This window comes from Schistocerca nitens, chromosome 2 (assembly GCF_023898315.1).
Source record: "Schistocerca nitens isolate TAMUIC-IGC-003100 chromosome 2, iqSchNite1.1, whole genome shotgun sequence".
In the NCBI taxonomy this organism is placed as follows: domain Eukaryota; kingdom Metazoa; phylum Arthropoda; class Insecta; order Orthoptera; family Acrididae; genus Schistocerca; species Schistocerca nitens.
Window position 1 is genome coordinate 862,094,432 of NC_064615.1, and position 17,586 is coordinate 862,112,017.

A 17,586-nucleotide genomic window follows, 5' to 3' on the forward strand; every position below is an offset into this window, starting at 1 on the left:
GTCATCTGCAAACAACCGAAGACGGCTGCTCAGATTGTCTCCCAAATCGTTTATATAGATAAGCAACAGCAAAGGGCCTATAACTACCTTGGGGAACGCTAGAAATCAATTCTGTTTTACACGATGACTTTCCGTCAATTACTACGAACTGTGACCACTCTGACAGGAAATCACAAATCCAGTCACACAACTGAGACGATATCCATAAGCACGCAATTTCAATACGAGTCGCTTGTGTGGTACAGTGTCAAAAGCCTTCCGGAAATCCAGAAATACGGAATCGATCTGAAATTCCTTGTCAATAGCACTCAGCACTTCATGTGAATAAAGAGCTAGTTGTGTTTCACAGGAACGATGTTTTCTAAACCCATGTTGACTGTGTGTCAATAGACAGTTTTCTTCGAGGTAATTCATTATGTTCGAACACAATATACGAGGGTCAGTCAAAAAGTAATGCCTCCTATTTTTTTTTCTACGTTTAATTGTCAGGAAATTTAAATGCAATTACATAGGTTGAAAACCACAACATTGAGGATCATTTTGTCATTTTTCAATGTAATCTCCGCCCATCTCTACAGTTTTGGTCCATCTTTGAACAAGGGCATGTATCCCAGCACGGTAAAAATCACAGCTCTGCTTCCTAAGCCATTGACGCACGGATGTTTTGACGGCCTCCTCATCTTCAAAATGAATCCCACGATGAGCTTCTTTTAGTGGCCCGAACAGATGGAAGTCTGATGGTGCCAGGTCAGGGCTGTATGGGGGATGAGGCAAAACTTCCCATCCAATTTTGACAATCTCGTCAGAGGTGTGACGACTGGTGTGTGGTCTTGCATTGTCATGCAAAAGAAGAACATCTGCCATTGATTTTGTTGGGCGAACTCGCTGAAGACGTGCTTTAAGTTTTTTGAGGGTTGTGACGTATTGAACAGAATTTATTGTGCATCCCTGCTCCAAAAAATCAACCAGAATCACACCCTCTGTATCCCAGAAAACTGTTGCCATAACTTTCCCTGCCGATCGCACAGTTTTGAATTTTTTCTTCCTCGGCGAGCTTGTGTGACGCCACTCCATTGCCTGCCTCTTTGATTCGGGTTCAAAAAAATGCACCCATGTTTCGTCCCCGGTCACAATTTTTTTCAGAAACTCATCTCCCTCCAAACGGAAGCGCTGCAAGTGTTGGGAGGCTATTGTTTTCCTTGCCTCTTTATTCTGATCGGTTAACATTCTTGGAACCCACCGTGCACAAACTTTTGAGTACCCCAATTGTTTAATAATCGTGATCACACTGCCTTTACTAAGAGAAATAATGCGACACACTTCATCTGCAGTCACCCGACGGTCACCACGAATGATGTCATCAACTTGCTGAATGTTGTGTGGAGTCACTGCACTCACCGGCCTGCCGCTCCGCTTTTCGTCAGTCAACGGTGTTTGCCCTTCAGCTTCCTTACAACGACGAACCCATCGTCTAACAGTGCTGACATCCACTGTCACAACACCATACACCTTCTTCAGTCTTTCATGAATGCGTATGGGCGTTTCACCTTCTGCATTCAAGAATTCAATCACACAACGCTGTCTCAAACGAACATCGATGTCGGCCATCTTACAAACTTCTGCTGTGCTGCCACCTGTTGACACAGAAAGTTACTACTGCAGTGGATTGCAGAAGAAGGTTTGAGGAATGGCGCCAAATTCAAATTTTTCACTTAACTTAATTTCTTTAAGTAGAAAAAAAATGGGAGGCATTACTTTTTGACCGACCCTCGTATGTTCCAAAATCCTGCTACATATCGACGTTAACGATATGAGCCTGTAATTTAGTGGATTACTCATACTACCTTTCCTGAATATTGGTGTGACCTGTGCAACTTTCCAGTCCTTGGGTACGGATCTTTCGTCGAGCAAACGGTTGTATATGATTGTTAAGTATGGAGTTAATGCATCAGCACACTCCGAAAGGAACTAATTGGTATACAGTGTGGACCAGAAGACTTGCTTTTATTAAGTGATTTAAGTTGCTTCACTACTCCGAGGATATATACTTCTACGTTACTCATGTTGGCAGCTGTTCTTGATTCGAATTCTGGAATATTTACTTCGTTGTTTTTTTTGTGAAGGCATTTCGCAAGACTGTGTTTAGTAACTCTGCTTTGGCAGTACTGTATTCGATAGTATCTCCATTGCCATCGCGCAGAGAAGGTATTGATTGTTTCTTGCCGCTAACATACTTCACATACGACCAGAAGAGTTTATAACTCAATGATGGGTAGAGATAACTTTGATAGGTGGTTTTGTTTCATAATATCTGTCAGTCTATTTTTTACAATTTTTATTTTTGAAAATGAGCGCTCTCCAGTGCAGTTCGAGACCATCAGAACGAAGTACATTCTCAGTACTATTTCAATATCTGGGATTGTAGTTCTGAAATTTTGATTGTCAAGAATGTGATGGTGGAACAGCTCTTTAAACTGGTCTTTTGGATCCTACTTTTTGTACAATCAACTGATTACCAAGACTAAGTTCTAATTCGTCTTTGTAAACTTACCAATACTTATGCAGCATCAAACAAATTTACACCGTCCATTCCTCTCAGTGATTCAGAAATCCAAATGTCGACATTCTCGTGTGCATGCAGTCTTTCAGTAAAAGAAACACGTAGCAAATCGATCACTAGGTTGAAACCTGGCACTTTAATTATCTCTTTTGGTGACACGTTAGTGTTAGCCTCATGCGCTTTCAAAGATCGAGCGGATTCAACCTTTCATTTCTTGTTCTGCTACGTTCTGCTACGTACTGGTCAGTATTTGATGATCCTTTAGCTGATTCGTCGTATTTATCAAACTCGTCTCTTTTGGAGTCAACAAATGACTTCAGTGATTACGTTTGCAAGCAGGGCAGATTCAAGAATCATTTTCGGATCTCGCAACATCTTGTCTGTAGCATTGAATCGCTCCAACATGTCGTTCCAAAAAATGGCAAACAGAGCGGTTCTGAAACCACTCATCTTTTCCAAAAGGTGCTTTGCTTCATTTATCATGATGCACTTTTGCTCCACATCAGAAGATATTCTGGTTAGAGCTTCTTTGATTTTGGAATAATCGTCGACAATGACTTTTGCAGCTTCAGTTCGACTAGACTAGCGACAATTACTAAGATTTTTCGGCACGTAAAACTGTGTTTTTTTTCTGCGATAACTTTTCAGTTACAGTTCGGTATTGTTCTGAACTTGCTGTGAAAAATGTAGAAAAATTCCGAACGAAATCGAAGAATTGAACAGCTTATAGGCAACAGTTAGTACCTGCCTTTCCAACTAAATTAAGAGTGTTTGAATTATCTCGCCACTGATCTTGTAGGAAGATATTCTGCGAAGATATTTCATCACAGTTTAATAATTTCTTCTGTAATACCGTCAGACCAGAGACCAATGTCATTTTTTAAACCACAAAATTCTGCTTGATCTTGATGTTGATTACAAGTTTTGGACCATTGTGTGGTGCCGTCCGGTGACCAACAGCTACATTATCTTCATCTACTGTCAAATCTCCTCTTGTAATTTTGGGATCTAGCGGAACTTCTTGTTTGGTTGACATGATAAAAGTACTTGGTCAACAGTTTTCTTTTCACGTTCTGGTTGCAGTTTGTTCTCTAGCGAATATTCGAAATATTTCGTGATGATCACCCATGTTTTCAGTATAAAAGAATGGATGCGTCTCAACCGTTGCGAAAACATGCAACTGCAAAAGAAAAGCCCTTAACCAATAAGGAAATAGTAGTGGAAAACCTATAATCGAGGTGAAACCAAAAATTATCAAAGTAAGGTAAACGAGGTGGCATATGGGATCGTGAGAACACGAATAGGAGTTATGAGTGGGCATGGAAAATGAAAAGAGTATGTGCTAAAATATGTTCAGCTATAGACTTACATTAGAGATCAAAATATGAATATAAAAATACTTACGTGTGTCCGTACAAATTCAGAAGGACGTGATTTAGAAGGATTTACACTTGTTGCTCAATGTTTGCAGACTCTTAGACTCACTTAAAGTAATGTAACGTGAACGTTTCAGATTTTGGCGATTCCTCGCTACAAGCACACTACGAGAGGGATCCACCTGAATAGAGGACTAGTCCAGAATCTTTTGCCAATGGAGAGATCATCATGACATTTTGTCAGTTACAGTCCACACGTCTTGTACATACACATTATTTGTCTTTAATGCATGGTTTCCTTTGCCTTCTGTATCCTCATGCTGTTAATCATTACTGTTTCTTCCAGCTGTTTCCCACCCTAAGGGCAATAGAGTACCCTCTTTGGAAGGCCATTGGCAGAATAACGGTGACTTCTTATGCCGGGAGCGTTCGGTCGCTGTTGCTGATGATTTTTATTCAAAATCTAAGCGGTGGCAGGGCTCGAACCCCGGGCCGAGGACTTTTTGATTGCTAATCAAAGACGCTGCCCCCCCCTTTTTTTTTGTTCTTTGCGTTTGGTCTGGGCGGACACCATAAGACATCCGTTCAAGTTGATCGTTGATTCCTTTGCCCAGTTTTTTTTATTACAGAGGGCGAGCAGCCCTTTAACCGAACACGCTCAGCTACCGTGCCGGTATCCCCTAGACGACCCAGGGTACCTGCTCGACAGACTTCACCAGGCGCTCGGGAGAATGTTTATGAGCACTGTTTTGGAGTTGGTCTTTAACATTACATACGACAACCAGACCATTTATGTCATGACTTTGCCACAACTAGGCAACCTGAAGGTCTTCAAAGAACAGCGACTGTAACGTGTCTAATAAGTAATTGAAGACATTTGGTGTATGAGATACAATGAGAGGAAGAGATTGGTACAGGGCAGAAAATCGTGATGGGGTGCATCACACCAGTCAGAAGAATGATACTTCCTCCCATTCACAATGAAATAAATAAATAAAACCTGAAAGATACGCTAACAAGCTCCCTGAACGATGCCTTCTTTGCAATCTCTATGGTTTCCATGGATTTAGGGCGCTGCCTTAGATGTATACCGACGTGCACTGCTATTTGCTGTTTAGCAGTCCTGGTGACCGTTTTCTATGTGTAGAGCGCCCAGTGGCTTTCCTACTGCGTCTTCTCATGGTTATTAATAAGTGACTTTCTGCAGAAAATAGACACATATCAGTAGATAGAGGAACTCTTCAAGTTTATAACTTGCATTGCAGGTGCTAACATAAGCACAGTTTGTGAAATATGTACAACTGTGCAGTTCATTGAAGTCACTGGCTTGAGTTACTTGGGAAGCAGCAACGGTAGTCGGTTTAAAATATCTATACAATGGGTTGCTTATTTGCGGGCGCGAACTGAATCAGTGAGGCTATATGGGTGGTGAAGGCAAGTATCTGTGTGGAATGGTGGAGTCTGTACAGCACAGTGCTAATGTGGTTGGTATGACTCGTCACCGATTGTTGTGATCCACCACTAAACCGGCTTTGATTTAGTATACTTGAGCAGATAAAATAAAAAAAGACTTCATTTTTTACAATCTGGTAGTACGTTTAGAATTGTACCCATTTTAATTGCGTGAATGGTGCATACTATTCGAAGCTATGTCACTGTACCAATGTGCTAAGCGTGCACTGTAACTGAACTTTCGGTTCTGTTCCCAACCGCACTGCTAGTGGCGCCACCGTGGGACAAGCAAGCAAGTCTCGTGTGGCACAGAGTTCACAGAGGTTTGGCCAGCCTTGCCCTGACCGTGAATCCCAGAGGTTGGCAGTTTGCAAGACCGTGAGGAAGCAGCAACATAGAGTTGAGCCAGTGCCAGAGGCCAAAGTGGGTGGCGGCTGACAAGATGTGCGACAGCGCCAGGGCCTTGTGTGGTGCGGTGGCAACACTTGTTTTGTGTTGGCATGTTGGGACCCAGGAGTCGCTAGGGAAAATAGTCATCAGTAAATGTTAAAATGTGTGTGAAGTTCTATGGGACCAAACTGCTTAGGTCATCGGTCCCTAGACATACACACTACTTAAACTAACTTATGCTAAGAACAACACACACACCCATGCCCGAGGGAGGGCTCGAACCTCGGTGGGAGGGGCCGCGCAGTCCTTGACATGACGCCTCAAACAGCCACTCTGAGCAGCTCACCAGTAAGAGTTTGATCAGCAGTAAGGAGAGGGCATGAACTTATCTTCTTATGCCAGCGCCAGAGGCTGCTATGGGTAGTGGCAGACAAGTTATATGGTGCCACTGGGGCATTGTTGACACATAAGCCTGTGTTGTGAAGTATCGATACCACACCACGGGCACCTCAGGGTTGGCAAGAGCAAAGCAAGTTTCTGTCAGACGCCAACAGCAGTTTTGCAGGATCCGGCAGACCCATTGGTGCACACCCACTGAGCCACACCTCCAGCGACTCCGTACCACGAGCGCCCTGTGCTGCTGCAATACAGGATGGGCGGTGGCAGCCACACTGCCCCTCACACTCAGAGCCACTTCGCTACGTGATGCTACTCAGTCGCCACCTTGTCACAGCTCTGACACATTGTTCGTGCTTGAGTTCAGAAAACCTCATCCTTGTTGCTATTGTATTAGCTGGACTCTGTTTCTTATTGCACAATTTGTAATGAGTGTTCATACACTTGGAAAAAGCTACCACTGAAGTAAAGCTGTATTTGCTTGTTCACTCATCATTTCTGCCCATTTCTGCTCCTGACCAGCTTCCCTACAATGACAGCTCCTGCATCTCTCTGTAGCCCACGTCTCCTTACCATCGTGTACGATGCAGTACACAACACAGCCAGCTTATCTTTACATCAGTGTGGTTGGCTGACTTAGGAGCTGAATACACTCATCCTACGACGGTGCACAGTGGAAGGAGCTCGTGAATGGCCACTAAGCAAGACAAACCCTGGAGATGAGAGTGCCTTGGAACTGCGAGCAGGGTGAAGACGGCAGCTGTGCACTGTAACTGTTAGTGCAGAGCGTGGACAGGTGTAGTACGGACACCGTGGAGCTGCGGTAGTGGACAGTGTCTGTCTTATTGTCAGTGTTCAGGAAAAAATGGCAGTCCACAGTCAACGAGGAGGAATGGTGAAGATGTTAGTTACAGTAAGACGATCCAGAGCCGGCCGCGGTGGTCTCGTGGTTCTAGGCGCGCAGTCCGGAACCGTGCGACTGCTGCGGTCGCAGGTTCGAATCCTGCCTCGGGCATGGATGTGTGTGATGTCCTTAGGTTAGTTAGGTTTAAGTAGTTCTAAGTTCTAGGGGACTTATGACCACAGCAGTTGAGTCCCATAGTGCTGAGAGCCATTTGAACCATTTTTTTGACGATCCAGAGCACAGAGGGACGCGAGCTTTTGTGGGCCATATTTGCTATTGGCAAGCAGTGGTAGTTGTCAGAGATTGGCTCACTAGATTACAGTGTGGCGGGTTGCACTGGGATAGGTGACGTCAGCTTGCTTCAGTTTATTTATGTATAAAAGTTCTGCGAGATCGTGATGAATCTGATTGTGCCACAGCTATTGTCAAGCGTTTTGCACGGCGTGGCCTTGGTGGCACAGAATGAAGCATTTTTGAGTGTGAAATTGTAAAGAAGGCGAATGCATTGTTTGATGACTATTAATAAGTCATTGTGCCTTTTGTTTACCTGCATTTTCTGTTATTGTTTCTTTTGCTTATCTGCATTTTCTTGTGGTCGATATGGTAACTGTAGTTCTATGGCGTTGTACTGTCTGTAGGGGCCAGGTATTGGTAGTCGCATATTAAAGATAATTACAGTGAGTCAGAGGCTTGTTTTAATGTGATAAATAAAAAGCGATTTTTTGCTTTTCTTCTACAGCATTAATTTACTGTGTTAACCGGTTTTCGGCTTACAAGGCCATTATCAGACATTTACTGACTACTATCGCCATTTATTTGATGCAAACTATTATATAAACACAGTTTTTGAGTATAGAGTTAATGCTTTTCCTGTTTATTCCATTTACATTTATTTATGCTTCAACTTTTAACACTGCATTACCATCACACTGTTAAGGGTGTCATTTACAGTGCGTTCGTGCTTCAGTCTAGATGTGTAACTTCTTTTCCAATGTCGTTTACAAACATTGTAACTTCTTTGGCGAAATTAGTCAGTAAATGTCTGATGGTAGCCTGGTAAGCCGAAAACCGGTTAACACAATCAGTTAATAATAATGTAGAGCAAAAGCAAATTAGGGCTTTTCATTTATTACAATCTTGTCCTACCAAGAACCGACGGAAGATGCAGTTGTTCTTTGCCTGCTTGTAGAATTAATCAGGGCCAGGAAAGCTCTCTGTTGCTCAACCCCAGCCCAAATCCACTGCCACCAATCTTGCACCGCATACGCTAAATAAGAAATTTTTAACATAACAATGAAAAATGATACAGTGTTCTACAGGTCGGCCACCCACAACCCGCCTGTGGTCTTATACGAGTGCGCTGATATTGTGTAGACCACCCTATACTGCAACAACGCTAGACTCCGAACTACTACATTCACCGCTACGATGGCAGGGTTCTCTCTCTAAAGAGTAGCTTCCATTAATCCGGTGGCTCTTGAGTTTGTAGGGTAGGGACAAGTGACATCATGTATTTATACAGCTTCATTTAATAGATGTACACAAAATGGCCAAAAGTCATTGAAAAAGCATTGGATGTGTTGTTTGGTCATCCGCTCCTGAAGCCTATGCGATGCATTAGTCTCTCTACAGTCCTGGCAGAAAATGGGTCTTGACGCCTCGCATTGAAAACGCCGATGATGTGACAGTCTACCGGCTCTGCAGAGTCTAAATCAGGTCCGTTAGTCAAGCACTTTCGGTCTTCCTGTGTTGCGGTTCACACATGCGGAAGCATTGTCTCTGCTATATGGAAGACCTTTCCTAGACATTGTTCCTCTCGGAAACCCAAATTCGTATATGATCTCTGGTATGCTATGTGCCAAGCCTCTTACACCAGTTGCCATCCCATGTTCAAAGTCGGTTAACTCTTTCACAACACAGTGAGTCTGAGTCTGTCACAATACGTTTACATGGGGCTCACAAAACCGGATTTCGTAAACCGATTTCCCAATACCGCTTCTGGTTGGTCATGTAAACATTCCAATGTCGAGTCTGGAATTGTGATTTTATCTGCCGCATTTCCACTTCCACAATCGATTTTCGCTCGCCCGTAAACGCACAACAGTTTTCTGAAAAGTGCCTGGGATGTCACGTTACGTCTCGTTTTTTTAAAAAATCGTTTGACATGTACGGAATGGGTTTTTATACGGTGAAGTAGAAGCAGAAATATTTTATTGAGCATGGAGTTGTCTAGGAAAGAACAGCCATTGTGCTGACTCAACCAGAAACCGCGACAGCTGATTTCCAGACGTCATTGTTTAAACGACTCACGGTCGGAGTAACCGATAGTTGACTGGTCTGGCAAAACCGCTTCAGGCCTGACGTGTAAACATGACAACTAAAAACAATTTTCGGAATTCGGTTTTCGTCTTCCGGAAGTTGTGTCCCATGTGAACGCAGTGTAACACATTGGCCAGATATTGTATCTCCACTCTCACCATCCGCGGAGTCTAGTTACAATATTCACGCACAGCACATTTCCAGATGGGGAGACCCTCCTCGAGACTTTTGGCCACTCAATTTAAAAACCTGGGAAATTTTCGTCATATTTTATTTAACCGGTTGCAGCGTTCCAATACCTAAATGACCACTCATTATTAAAAGAAGTGATGAATTGACAATTTTAATTTCTGTTGACGCCTCATAAGTGATGTTACATATAGTAATACAGGGTGATTCAAAAAGAATACCACAACTTTAAAAATGTGTATTTAATGAAAGAAACATAATATAACCTTCTGTTATACATCATTACAAAGAGTATTTAAAAAGGTTTTTTTTTCACTCAAAAACAAGTTCAGAGATGTTCAATATGGCCCCCTCCAGACACTCGAGCAATATCAACCCGATACTCCAACTCGTTCCACACTCTCTGTAGCATATCAGGCGTAACAGTTTGGATAGCTGCTGTTATTTCTCGTTTCAAATCATCAATGGTGGCTGGGAGAGGTGGCCGAAACACCATATCCTTAACATACCCCCATAAGAAAAAATCGCAGGGGGTAAGATCAGGGCTTCTTGGAGGCCAGTGATGAAGTGCTCTGTCACGGGCTGCCTGGCGGCCGATCCATCGCCTCGGGTAGTTGACGTTCAGGTAGTTACGGACAGATAAGTGCCAATGTGGTGGCGCTCCATCCTGCTGAAATATGAATTGTTGTGCTTCTTGTTCGAGCTGAGGGAACAGCCAATTCTCTAACATCTTCAGATACTGTAGTCCAGTTACAGTAGCACCTTCGAAGAAAAAGGGACCAAAAACTTTGTTGGCTGAAATGGCACAGAAAACGTTCACCTTAGGCGAGTCGCGTTCATACTGAGTTGTTTCCCGCGGATTCTCAGTGCCCCATATACAGACATTGTGACGGTTGACTTTCCCGTTAGTGTGGAAAGTTGCTTCATCACTAAACACAATCTTTGAAAGGAAAGATTCATCTGTTTCCATTTGAGCAAGGATAAAATCACAGAAATCGATTCTTTTAATCTTATCAGCTGCAGACAGTGCTTGAACCAATTTCAGACGATAAGGTTTCATAACTAACCTTTTTCGTAAGACTCTCCATACAGTTGATTGTGGAATTTGCAGCTCTCTGCTAGCTCTGCGAGTCGATTTTCCTGGACTGCGAACAAATGCTTGGTGGATGCGTGCTACATTTTCATCACTCGTTCTCGGCCATCCAGAACTTTTCCCTTTGCACAAACACCCATTCTCTGTAAACTGTTTATACCAACGTTTAATACACCACCTATCAGGAGGTTTAACACCATACTTCGTTCGAAATGCACGCTGAACAACTGTCGTCGATTCACTTCTGCCGTACTCAATAACACAAAAAGCTTTCTGTTGAGCGGTCGCCATCTTAGCATCAACTGACGCTGATGCCTAGTCAACAGCGCCTCAAGCGAACAAATGTACAACTACATGAAACTTTATAGCTCCCTTAATTCGCGGACAGATAGTGCTTAGCTCTGCCTTTTGTCGTTGCAGAGTTTTAAATTCCTAAAGTTGTGGTATTCTTTTTGAATCACCCTGTATATATGACATTTGCGAAGCGTTACTAGTCACAAATATCCGAATATTACTTGATCATACAGGGTGGTCAGAAACAGTATGAAACTCTTGTAAGTGAATAGCTGGGCAGGTTATGCTGAGAAATATTAGTTAAGAAAAAATGCAACACATCGTGCCGTTTCCGATTTAATTAGCATTGAAATTAGCCAGTGAAGTCGTTGAACGCGCGAATTCAAACAGCCTGCCAGTAACAGAGTCGCCAAACGTGTTCTTGTTTTCGTTGCCTAACTTAAATTTATCACTTCCGGAAAGGCACGGTTTAACCGGTAATGAGTATTTGAGCAAGTGGTAACTCACGGACCCACAGATATCTATGCAGTACCACAACATACATAATTTTTTTCTCAACAATTATTTCGCACCACAACCTACCGTGGAATACTCTTACAAGCTTTTCAGACTGATTCTGAATACCCTGTGTAAGTTAAATATTGTGCTTATTCAAAAATAGTGCCATTTGAACAGAATTTTGTTATGAAATGCCTTTACATGTTACTCATTGCTAATTTGGACGAAATATTGATCTACAAATATGGTTATGGAATTATGTGATATTTAATAAACACAAAGTGTGGTAACTATTTTATGGATGTAACTTTCAAAGGAAAGAAAATGGTAGCCAATGTTACAGAGAAATATTTCGTTTTCAATGATTTTTCTGTTCTTATGGAACACAACTGGATGTTTCCTTTCCCGCTCCTTCCTTCACTACGGTAACATTGTCACATCATATGAACGATCTGTGATACAAACTTACAAAGAGTCTTTGTTGCATAACATACTTGATTCCAGCATTATGATAATCAACTTTATGACTCTTTATTCTTTCTTTCCTCCTGGTGTGGATGACATGCTTCTCTGATTTCCTAATACATCTAGTTCAGTATAATACTATTGCTAGTAACGGAACTTACACACTTTCAAATAACAATTCTATAAGGATTATACTGGTACTAATATGTCACTAAATGTTACAAAAATCTGATGGGTTGTTTATAAAACTGTGGAAGATAGAAACTATTTATCAATTGGCATAATAGTGGATATGATTTATTAGAACACATTTGGCAGCACCGTACAGAATATTATACTAATCGTCATTCAATCGAAATTCCATTCTTGAGTACATTACAGATTTTTAGGCGCAAGCAGATGTACTTAAAGGCGCATTGACATTTATGTCTTACAAATTGACAAATTTTCTTTATGTACATGGAATGAAATACAATGATGTCTGTATGTAAAGCAACAGAACTCACTGGTTGTGATCTATCCACAATGGAATAAAGCACAGTGGTATCATTATGAACACACAACGTGTGACTCGATGATTAACATACTCATTCTATTTCATTAGGGTCACTGATCACTACGGCGTAAGTAATGATTTTTGTGTGTAACCTTAACCTAACTTTATCGACAGGTAGTTACACCGGACAGCCGTAATAAGTTATGATGCTACTTTCTGCAGACAATATAATGAATAATAGCACAAGTAACATTATTCATAGTTGCATAAAATTATACCATTTTAAATACGTTAAATGTTAATATGTACAAATCATGACAATTTTAAGAGCATGTTATTTATACCTTATAGTACATAATTACAATGGAAGATGATTATTGCACTGTATGCTGAAAATACATTTTGACTGTACAAAAACTTAGTATACAACTACCGATCTCTACAAGAACATTTATAAGAAGAGAAAGACAGAAGGGAGGTTAGCATTTCACGCCCCGTCGACAAAGCTCGACAAGCTCGACCGTGAACGTTTCAAAGGAACTATTGAGGTTTTCGCCTTTTTAAATTCAAGAAAATTACGGAATGCCTATACCTGGGCGGTTGGACGGGAATTTGAAACATCATTTTATCATTTGAAACATCATTTTTAACATTACTCTGTCTGAATTACTTAAAAGTAACCTTAATAAGATACTTCGTGGACTTAAGATATTGATAATGGTGAACAATAATAATCTGTCGAGTTATGGAACCTCAAAGGTACGTTTCTTACCAAGCCTATGGTTTCCTGATGCTTCAGACATTTCTTCTGAAAGACTATAAATGTATGCACGGTGGTTCGGTCGAAAGATGACACTTGACGGTCGCTAGGGGCGCGCAGGTAGGGAATTCTGTGTGTAAGTAATACGTTCCGAAACATTATACGCTGGGAGAGAACAAACGCACCGTGAACCTTTGCTGTGAGCGACGGATTCCTGAGGCAGGAACAACGTATCGCGCGCGCGCGCGCGCGCGCACGCACGCACGCACACACACACACACACACACACACACATACAGTCACACACACACACACACACACACACACACACACACACACGCGCGTAGATAGATAGATACAGACACACATCCGTAGAGAGAGAGAGGGAGGCGATAGGAGGGGATTTTGTGGAATGAAACATATAATGGCTAAGTACTATTCATTACAAAAAAAACTGTATCTTCCCTACATAATCAACTGGGAAACAAGCATTCTCCCATTTTTACTGATTTTCGCGAAGATTTCTGACTTACTCCTATCTCCTCCCTTTTCTTCAACCATTCATCATATTTCTTTCCTATTCCTGTCAATAACCTGCAGACTGGAAAAATATTTCCATGCATATTCTCTGTCAAAGTTGCTGTGTATCTACTCCGTCTTAAAAACGCTGTCATTAAATTTTGCGCAAGAAATCACGATTATTGTAAGTTCCTAGGCTTTCGCAGGTGAAATCAATTTCTATAAAATTCTTCTATTCGTAGTGCGTGCCATGTTGTATATTGATGTACAAACGTTTCGCTGTATTACCAGTGTTACAGACTGTACCATATTGCTGCTAGTATTACACACCCTGATGAAGACCATTTGCAAAAGCCTCTTCAACGTTGGTACATAATTTGACAACATGTCGAGACCTACAAACCGAAAATATTTTATGCAAATTACTGGAAATTAGATTTATTTTTTCTTTCTTGGTATACTGCAAGCTTTCCGTTCACGATAGCTCCGTTGCTGTATCTGCTGAATGCCATATTTCTGGTAACATACCGTTGAGAAGGCGATCTCACTCACCAGAAAGTTTCGTTATTCGATACGGTGTGTTCCATCCAAACATACTTCTCTGTTGCCACATGTAGTAGTGCCTCACCATTCTATCTGTCGTTTTATCTATCTTTCTCGAAAGTGTTCTCAGGCGTTGAGAGTTCATTTCTTCAAGTCAGGAGAACCAAAGAGTGATCCTTTACGGTGTACCGACTCGTAACTTAGTGCTACTGTTCTTCATTTCATCCCTTTCGTTTTTTTCTGTATATGGAGTCATAGACAAGGGCAATGGGTACGGTCCAGGGCTCCAGTGAAAGACTTCAGTTCAGTACCTGATGAGTTTTCGTTCTTCACAATCTGTTATGCATCCTAAAGGAATGGAGCGTTGTATGTCCTCACTTTATTTGGGAATGTGACTAGAAATGAAATATTACTATTTTTATCAAAAAATGTCGACGAGTTAACTCTCAACTTCTTTTTCAATCTATTTTATCATACGAATATGTATAATTATTACTGGAGTTCTTCCAGCAATTATAGACACACACACACGACCAAAGTGGGACTTGAACCCTATACCTGTACTGTCCGTGGCTGAGACTATAACTCTGAACCACGAAGGTCGTCTTGCAAGAAATACATAAGGTAACTACGATCTACAATATCTACGACACTGTACGACAGATGTGAGAACTGAGTCTCCCCTCAAAAGAAGAAGCAGGTACACAAGTACCTGAAGCGAGATTCCTGGTGAAGTCGGAGGTTGCACTCCATTAGACAAAATATTGTTTAGGAGCTAAATATCCATGCTGTATATGATAAATGAAATAGCGAAGACAGAAAAAGAAAAAAATCAGATGGAAAGAATACATCGCAATCAATTTACGAAATATACCATCCAACACGTAAGAAGAATATAGAGAGGCCACGTGTAAGATGGACTGAACAGAATCTTCCATAACACACCGCAAAAAGGCAGGGGCTCAGCGTTCGCTTGCTGTCGGACTATCTAGTGACAAGAATCTACTTCTGTTTGTCTTAACGAACAAATTTCAAACAATAAAATTCTGCCCAGCCTCAGGATTCGAAGCTGCCTATCTCCGGAACGGCATAACACGTCACAAAATTTCAGCGACCTGAATGTTGTGAGGGGGCAGGCTATGGGGTTCTTTATTCTCTCTTCCAACAAGTGAATACATTATTAAGTAATGGTAATGACTGATAGTAAGGTGTTAAGACAAGTTTTGCCGCCGCCGTCGGTGGCGTGGCTGTATACGCGTGGCAGCGACAGATATTGGCGTTTGTGTCCAGCCCTGGGCGAGCGCTTAACCGCCTCTAATTGTGGGCAACGAGGCAACCGCAATCCTGGCCCGCGGGCCTAGCGCCGCCTCCAGTTACACTCTGGGGATTGTTCTGCTCTCCGCCCAGGGGTGTCCATCCAGCTCGGCTTGTGGGTCTACTGGTCACGTGAACCGCCAGGTGACACAAGAGACATATCTTATGGAGGACAACGCCAGATATTTTATTATTACTAGGAGGTTCGGAAGGGTTGTAAACTCGACAACACATAGTTATCGCTATACATGACCTTTGATTCACCATCAAATGAATTCGCAATTGCGAGTAAGGACTACCATCAGCTGTAGAATGGAATTACGACAGTGAAAATATGTGCCGGACCGGGACACGAACCCGGATTTCCCGCTTATCGCAAGCGGTCGCTTTACCATTGAGCTATCCGCGCACGACTCCCGGCCAGACCCAAACTTCCGTATGTTGTCAACCATGCGTCTTCGACCTGAACTCGTACATCCATTATGTATATTCCTGCACAAGTCAGACGTTGTACTTGAAAGTCGTTTGCCAGGTATCGGCAGATGTCCATGCACGTCCAAAGGAGCTTTGCATCGTAATCAGAATAACACAGGCTCTGCAACATCGTATATTTCGCTTCAGCCACAGGAGCTTTAAACATAAACTGTTTTACTCCACTGCCAGTAAAAAAATCAATGTTATAGTAAATGGTGCAGGGGAAAAAACGTCAAGCATAAGATTAGGTTAGGACACAACTGAACAAATACCATGTTTCAGATACTGGGCACTTTAACAAAAGAGATTCAAATAATAGAAACCAGAATTATAGAGGGTAAGTAAGCTTCAACAGGAAGAAGCAGCTACAATGTGGAAAACAGTACTAACAACTGAGAAGCAGACTGCATAAATGTTTTGTGTGGAGCGTGGCTTTGTATGGCGCAGAAATGTGCACCTGAAGGAAGTAAGATGAAAAAAGATTGGTGGTCTTAGAGATGTGGATATGTGGCGGAAAACATAATTTGGACACAAACAACAAAGAATTAAGAAGTATTAGAAGGGCAAAGGGGAAAAAAATACAAGCAAGATTTTAAAAAGGAAAAGAACAAGTTAGGAAACTGTCTAAGTGGTCAGCGCACACTGACAGATGCCTTAGAACTGACAGAGAAAGGAAAAAGAAAAACCAAGGAGAAGATAGCAGTTGGTGGATAAGGTGAAAGGGGAAAATTATTGTATGATGACAAACAGAATGGTAGAAAAGAGAGAAATATGGAGAGTCAATATTATGTAAAGACTTGTCTAACGACCAGAAATCTAAAACAGTCAACTCACCTTAGGATTTTATGTAACTATTATAACCGAACTCGGTGGAAATACACAATAGTCAGCAGTCAGTCTTGCGCTTGATCTTTTACTAAATCAAGTACTAAATACGAAGATCTTTACAAATTCTTGATTGTTGACTCTTGGAATACTTTAATCTATACTGAAAATAAATCTTAACCCTAATCAGAAAGGCTGTAGTGACCACGCTGATCAAGCAAAAGACCATAAAAATCTCCGATAAGTTGTTGAATTATACGAGTATAAATAAATGATTAGTATCATTTTGACCTTACTGAAATCTGAAATCTCAAATATCGTAACCAGCATGATGTCCTCATCAAGTACTTTTTGAGTGTTAATGTTGCTGTCTGTAACTTTTTAGCATAGACCCGCTGCAGCAGAAGGTGAGGGCAAATAACGGGCATAGTATACGACGTGTGGTGGCTGTTATGATTGGTGGACCGAAGCGGAGTGCCTGTTTGCTGACGGGTCAGCCTCTTCACCCTGGATCATGTAAGTTAAGAGACGAATAAACTGAACAATAAAAATATGAACTCCTTGCCCTTCACATAAAAACTTAACTTCCTGGAAAATTGTGATACAGCTAAGGAAACTTTTTTTTCTATTTGCATATGAAATTTCGGAGTCTCGTTAACGCCGAAATAGAGAATGGCTTTTATCGTCCACGTATGAACTGTACAAAGATGAAATACGAG

The 17,586-nt window shown here is 41.7% G+C and overlaps 1 protein-coding gene across 1 annotated transcript in view; it reads right to left on the reverse strand.

Moving 5' to 3' along the window:
• The window catches only part of LOC126237128 (uncharacterized), a 285,184-nt gene that overhangs the window by 117,039 nt on the left and 150,559 nt on the right, over positions 1-17,586 (reverse strand). The window lies entirely within an intron of this gene.